Source organism: Rissa tridactyla, chromosome 6 (assembly GCF_028500815.1).
Source record: "Rissa tridactyla isolate bRisTri1 chromosome 6, bRisTri1.patW.cur.20221130, whole genome shotgun sequence".
In the NCBI taxonomy this organism is placed as follows: Eukaryota; Metazoa; Chordata; class Aves; order Charadriiformes; family Laridae; genus Rissa; species Rissa tridactyla.
Window position 1 is genome coordinate 20,025,171 of NC_071471.1, and position 7,154 is coordinate 20,032,324.

General features: G+C 39.8%; 1 long non-coding RNA gene across 1 annotated transcript in view; it reads right to left on the reverse strand.

Annotated features, from left to right (window-relative positions):
* Window positions 1-6,313, reverse strand: part of LOC128911690 (uncharacterized) — a 61,811-nt gene extending 55,498 nt beyond the window's left edge. Inside the window, exons 1-3 of the long non-coding RNA XR_008467137.1 lie at window positions 5,985-6,313; window positions 3,918-4,034; window positions 1,502-3,821 (exon numbers count right to left, since the gene is read on the reverse strand). This is a non-coding gene — a long non-coding RNA (uncharacterized LOC128911690). The remainder of the gene's footprint in view (window positions 1-1,501; window positions 3,822-3,917; window positions 4,035-5,984) is intronic.
* Window positions 6,314-7,154: the final 841 nt, after the last annotated feature.

Genomic DNA, 7,154 nt, shown 5'->3' on the forward strand with positions numbered 1-7,154 from the left:
AGAGTGAAGTAGCTGCTGCTGAACAGCTTTCAGAACAAGAAGAATTTGCTGCTTCTGTTTTTTGGATTCTCAGAGCACAGTGTGCTCTGAGTTCTTGAATGTCTTTAGTTCTTGAATGTCAACAAGAAGAAAACCAAAATTATTATATAAAAGCCTGCAGGGTGGATACACATGATCATTAAAGTGTTTAGTTTTTCAAAGTGGGGCTTTTTAAAGATGCCAATTTAAGAAACTGAATTCTGCAACCTGTTATTGCACAGAGCACTGAAATGGAACAGGGAGAAACTGAAGCGTGAACAGGGAGGCAGCTGAAGGTGACCTTAAGGAAAACCAGAAAGGACTGCGTTGCTAGGCAGGGACCTCCTTATCAGTGCATTTCTTTCTGCTGTACCGGGCACATTTTCAACAGCCTACGGAACAAGACCACCACAGGAAAATTATGGTAGAAACACACAATTACCTGGTAAATGACCACATTTTCTACATAATCACATGCCGGTGGCAGTACCATGAACATAGATGGCTCTTTCCAGCCTCTTGCAGGCAACTGACCTATTTATTTCTTAAAGGGGAATAGGAGATGCAAACACTTCGGTTTGATTCACAGGCAAAGTCACTTTCTAAGACATGGGAAAAAACAACAGGGACATTATCTAACAACATTATTTTCTGTTTTTCCTGCTTTTCTAGAGTGTCATCTGACAGCACGAGTTGTCTGACAGCATTTGAGCAAAGCAGAATTACAGAAAATGAAATGCAGAAATCCTGAGGTGCGTCAGACTAGTCAGTCTATGGATGTTACACTGGGTGACAAAGCATCTCTCTCAGATACCTGCAAATAGTGCCCTGATTTCATTTCCTAATTTAATCCATCACTGACACTATCTTTCAAAGAAGCAAGCACTTCTCTTGTTGTACACTTTCAGTTTTTCTTTTCTTAGGATTCTCCCATGCAATAGAGATATTTTACAGCGCTGTAAAGGTATAAAGATGTTTTAGAGTTGAAAAATATTACACTTTACACCATTTAAAATTTCCCTTTATATCACAAAAAAGGATTAATGTTAGTCAGTATTAATATTTCCCCCATTAAAAACATGTTTCATTTGCGAGACAAATTCTCTCATTATCATTTGACAAATTTTAAAAACCATTTAAGGAAAAAGTGGGGAGACAGTTACAAAAAATCCCAGAACTGAGCTCTTCAGGATACAGGCTTTCTGTTTGTTCCTTTAGTGGCCAACTAAATGTGACATCAATCATTGCCACAGTACAAATTACAATACCAATTGCAGAAAGGTAAAACAGTACTTATTCCCTGGTTTGAGTCCTATCTTACTATATATTGCTAGAGATACCTCTTTCACCAGGGAAGTTTTAATGTTTACTTTTTTCCCCTATTATCTCTATATAAAAGTAGAGAGCTGAGCCCACGTCTAGTATGACCGGTATATATAAACTTACTGACCATGATTTGTAGATGGATGGAATACATTCTTACCTTCATTTTAGCATAAATCCAGTGAGGTTATGAGCACTTCCACACCAGTTGCATGGGGAGCCAGAAAAGAGAAATCAAGATGCCTCTTATGACAATAGCCATGGTGACCTTGTTCTTACAACACTATTTGCATGTTCGTTGTGTGCTACTGATCTCTATTCATATGTACCTTTCTGTGGCGAGAAAGGAGTAAGAGATATATATTGAAAGTTTGCTTAATGCTTTGATGAATCCATCTGGAAACCTTGATAGCTATTAAGCCATCAATAATGTGCTATCACTGAGGAAATCAGAGGGCAAATTTGTTTCTCTCTCATGCAACTGAGAGGAGGATTCTTGGAGATAAACTAGTTGTTAAACTAGTAAACTGGACGCAAAAGAACTACAAGTATGTATTTCTGTAAGAAGGACTGCTGTGGTACTGTTTCTATACAGTCTGATTTTCTCAATAGCAAACCTGATTCTGGAATATTCTTCAAATGCATAAAAACATGCAAACAAATGTGTTTGAACTCCTCCTCTCAAATGACAGCATAGCTGCCTTTCAGAAAGTAAGGCAGACTATTTTTGATGGAACATGAGCTCATCTGTGAGTCTTTGGGAAAGAGGTGCAAAAGCGCCAAATTTCCAGTCCAAGGCTGATACGTGACAGACTCAGCCATTCACAGGCATCATGTTTCTTCTTTTCTCCTCTTTTCTCCGTGAAACCATATGCAGGGCTGCTGTTTTCAGATTAGCACAGCTATTTTGTTTCCATGACTTTGCAAAAGCTTTTTCATTTTCAACTGTGGGAACCGAAGCAAAGAGCTGTACTTGTCATTTGTTCGCAGATTTTTTTGCGTAACAAGTGCTTTCTGCATTATTTCAGCTGTTACTCAAGATTAATCATTGTTAAACCAGATGAACATTTAGGGAAGTTTCCCCTAGTCTAATGCAACGAAGATGGGCAGAAATTCAGGGGATTAGACAAAAAAAAAAAAAGCAGCAACTCCTTGATAGTCTGAAGACACTGCTTTTCTGACTAAGTGCTGAAAAAGCATTTAAGGAATCGTTACTATTAAAGCCAGTAAACTAAAAGCCTGGAAAACAAAAGTTTCTTCTGCTGAAAGACATTTGTTATTATCATGCCAACAGCACCATCTTACTGGTGCATTTAATACCGTAACATTCAGCTCCATAGGATAGCTACTGGAGTAGTAAGTATGACAGCCCTAAGTCACCTATGGAGACATCTGAATATCCAGTGTTACCCAGTCGTAACTCACAGTGATGCCAGTTTTCCTGGTGAGTCGCAGAGCTAATGAAGTTTGCTTTCCTAAACATTTATCTCCCATGACTGATCGGAGCTTTAACGGAAGCAGTGGCTGAGATCTCACTCCCTGGTGGCTTCTCTGATGCCTAGTAATGTGCAAACTCAAGCTGTAGTGTTCCCCTCTCTAAGGGCACTTCATTGAGATTCTTTGCCCAAACACCATCTATTTTGAAGGAACTTGTTTGACCATAATTCTCACTGTTGCCTCAGACAAATTTGACTGAAATTAGCCAACAGGGAGAGAAAGAGATTGGTAGAGGTCATTTGAGGCACAGAGGATAGACACTGTCAAGGATAATGGGAATTAATTACTCTTTTCCTTCAGAAGCCAGGCTAAAAGCAGCAGAAAGCAGGACAATTTCTCTAGCATCACGGACAACAATATCCAACGTGCACTATTTCATTTTCACTTGATTTGCTCTCAGCCAAATACTGTCAGCTTGACTGCGTCAGTTAGTTCTACAACAAAATGAGGACCAACATCCAGACATTAGTCAGTGGCTCTACACAACAAAGTCTCATGCTTTCCAAGATACCACTGGCAGTGTTAATTACTATTAACACACATTCTTTTCCAATTATTTAGCAGATTAAAAGATTGCCTGCCTCTGTTTAGACAAGAATATTGGTGGCTTTGTTATTGCTTCCCTGACGTAACTGTTATTCAGGCCCATGAAATGCACATTTATGCGGTTTACTATTTGTGTTGCTGAAACCAGTGCCTCTGTATGTACATACATCTAAAAATACCGCTTGAAGATAAATGCTCTTTTTTTAAATCTAGCTGCTTAAGTGAGCCTGATGCTTTGGTTGCACAGACACTTCCCTCTCTACCAGTGAATGAGGAAGACTTGGAGAGGGGCACCTGGAACAAGAGTGTCCCAGGAGGGATGTCTCTGGTTATCTAACATATCAGCTGGCAAGTTTTGAAGGCAAGAAAATTAAACCGTTCAAGGGTTTGACGATTCTTCTTCTTTCTGAGGTCACAGTGCACTTGCTGTTTGTCAGCTGCAATGAAAAAAAAGGAGAAGTAAAAACATCCTATGGAGGGAGCACATAGTTCACGCGCTACAGAGAAGTATTGCCATATCACTCCCCACTTACCTGGTAGGCTGGGCCTGGTAACCAAGTGGCCAGTTTTCAGAGTTCTTTAATAGGCAGTTTAATGCTTAAACTCAATGCTAGTCATCAACCGATGGAGACAAGAGGTCTCATCCTAGGCTGCAAAGATCATATGAAATAAAGCAAAACCTTAATCCTTACAGACATTTCTGCCTTAAATTCCTAGCCCTTAGTCAAACCTAACGCTAGCCACTGATAAAGCCATGTCACCGGTACTGAGGGAAAACAGGGACCCTGCTGACTCCAGATGTTGCTCTTAATCTCTGAGCCAAATAGAATTGAGCAAAAAAAGTAGCAAAAGCTTTCAGTCCTTTTCTGAAACTAACTTTCAATCAACCTTATTTGGAAATAAAAGCACGTAGCCACTTCTTTCATCAAAGACGAATGGTGCTGACATCAGCCCTCATCCTGCGTCTTCAAGCCCATCTGAGACTGGGCTAATTGTTCATTCATTTTTAAAAGCCAAACCCTACCCATCCACATTCCCAGGTGACCAATACCTACAGTGAAACTATGACGTAAAGCACAGGCTTAATACCATGGCTTATTCTACACTAAAGATTCATCTGCAACCTAGGAGGTTCTACCCTTTTAATCCTAAATCCTAACCCTTACAGTAGCCCTAGCAACTACGCAGACAACCAATATCTCCCTGAAATTCAATGTAAACTGGCACCATCCCCTAAATTTATGGAAGATTATAATCCAGTAAAACTGAAATTCTTAAAAATGCTTTTGGAGAAGAAAAAACAGCACTGACCGAACTCCAGACCTAAACCTAAGGTAGGACCTATCACGACATCATGTACTCATCCTAGCACAGAACTCTGCACACAATCCACCCAGACTCCTGTGCTGCGTATCTCTATGCCGTGAAACTGCAACAAAACAATAAGAAGTCAGCTAATACCAGAGGTAAATTTAAGTGTAAGTCAGTCATGGGTGCATGCTGGTACAGACAAGTTAGAAGTCTGAGACACAGAGAATGCAACACAGGCTGCAGATTTTCAGTCCTTTTCTGAAAGTCTATTCTAAACTCCAGCTTTAAATCTAAACAAAGACATTATCAAGGATACATTTTCATGAAAGAATGCACACAGAAATGAAACATTCTGACATCTTCCCTGCAAAAATGCTCTCTGTGTGATGCACTGTCATTCCAAAGATATAATTCCCATTCAGTTCAGAAGGAGTTTTCAATCTGTACAAATGTATTTTTCTTGGCTAAGACAATGCACAAGCTTTGTAAGTGAAAATCAATGTGGATAATTCTAAAAAGTAAAATAGCTACAGTTAATTTAACATAAAATGAACCTGAAAATGGTGCCAAACCTCTCAATCACTGGAAATACAGAGAACAAAAATATATATCTATTATGTTAATTAGATAACATACGCCCTTAGTTTTAACATAATCCTCTTTCATCACAATCCACTGCGGTATTGCCAACAGAATAGTTTGAAGTAGCACCATCTGTGTTATCAGCAGGGAAAAAGCCATATGCAAGTTTTCACAGCCCCTTAATGGACCCACTCTGCTCTTGACCTTGATATTTTAGTCTGTGCCACCATCCTAAACTTGGCTCATGTCAGTTTTGGATTATGCTTCAAATTGCATTCAGTTAACTAAAACCTCAAGCGCGTTATCTTTCAATTTTAAGTGATTGTGCTTCAGCACATCAAGATGTATCAGATCTTCCGTAAAAACCTCTGCTTGGCACAAGCAAATGCCTCCCAGAAAGCAAGGCTGCCTGAAGAAAGGACTAATTAAGAGACCAGAGAACAAACCGTTGACATAGCTCTCTTTTGAAGGAGCACTGCTTCCTTACAAATCTTTGCAAAGGAGAACTAAGCTATACTGTATGCCTTCACAAGACTGAACACCCATACACATGTTAAAAAGGCTACAGTGGAAAGATCTGTACCTGCAGTAACTTGTTACGTTACCATAACAATTTTAGCAGAGGTTCCTGTTTTGTGATCAGAAGCCAGTTGGTGCCTACAGAGAATGGACAGTCCATAACTCTAAATCTCTTTGCACTATCTTACCTGTAAGATAATCAAGGGAGAGCTGAAAACCAGGCTAAGCACTCCTCCATGTCAGCAACTGCAGTGGAGTGGATTCGCTGGGAGGTCCCGACAGGACAATTTCTTACAATGCAAACCACGCAATTAACAATTTGAAGCCGCCTGCACCAGCACAACCTGGGGTGCTCATGCTCACTCGTTATAACTGACATGGACAGCAGATACATTTACCTTTAAGTAGAGCACACGTTATCATGTTACCTGGAGGCAGACCTCCATATCTGGCAAATACTACAGCACAAATTTTACACAAAAAGGTGTCAAGGCTACAAAGGGGTTTGATGCAAACCCTGCAGCTATTTCTGCCTTAGGTTGTCTTCCAAGGCTGCACCAGGGAGACACTTGTCAAAAGCAAAAACCAAGAGAACAGAAGAGATGAGTCTAATGCATTGCTTATTGGGCATTTTGTGAACTAACAGGAAGTGCCCTCCCTCTCCAAACATTACTTGTTATATTTACCCGGTAACATACCTATTAATATCCTGCCCCTGACTTAGTCCTATGGATTTTTTTTAAGACAATAATCAATACTTGGCTGCATTTTACAATAACACATGCAGTTCACACAATGAAATTCTTGTCATTATCTATCCCCTGCAATTTCTCAACTTTTTAAAAGCACGTTTTATTTTCTGCATTTTCAGACTGGCTTCTATATGTTTGCATTTGCAAACGAAAAGTAAGACTAGCAACTCCACAAGCTTATTGCTGAGCTACAGCAAACAAATGCAAGAATTGAATTGATAGAGTAAAACTCAATATTTTCACACACTTAGTCAGTGCTCAATTGGGAGGAAACAAAAGATTTCCAAGTGCCACAAGTGTCTGAGCCTGACCTGGAAGATTGCTTTGTGCTCTGCGTGTCCAAATTTTATGTTAGCTGTCATTAACAGTGTGAATTGTTGCCCTTAAGAATTAGCATGCATGGAAAAATCTAGGAATTGTGCTGGCCTTGCAGTTGGGAGGCAGGCAGACAGATGGGACACAGTTATGTAGTAAAATGAATGGAAGATAGATTGTCGTTCTTCATTACAAATTTAGGTGCTTCTGTCAGTTTAAGTCACAACTCAGAATGGGGACTATGTTCACAGCAGCTCATCAGGGATACAGTTACGCAAGTACTACTCACAC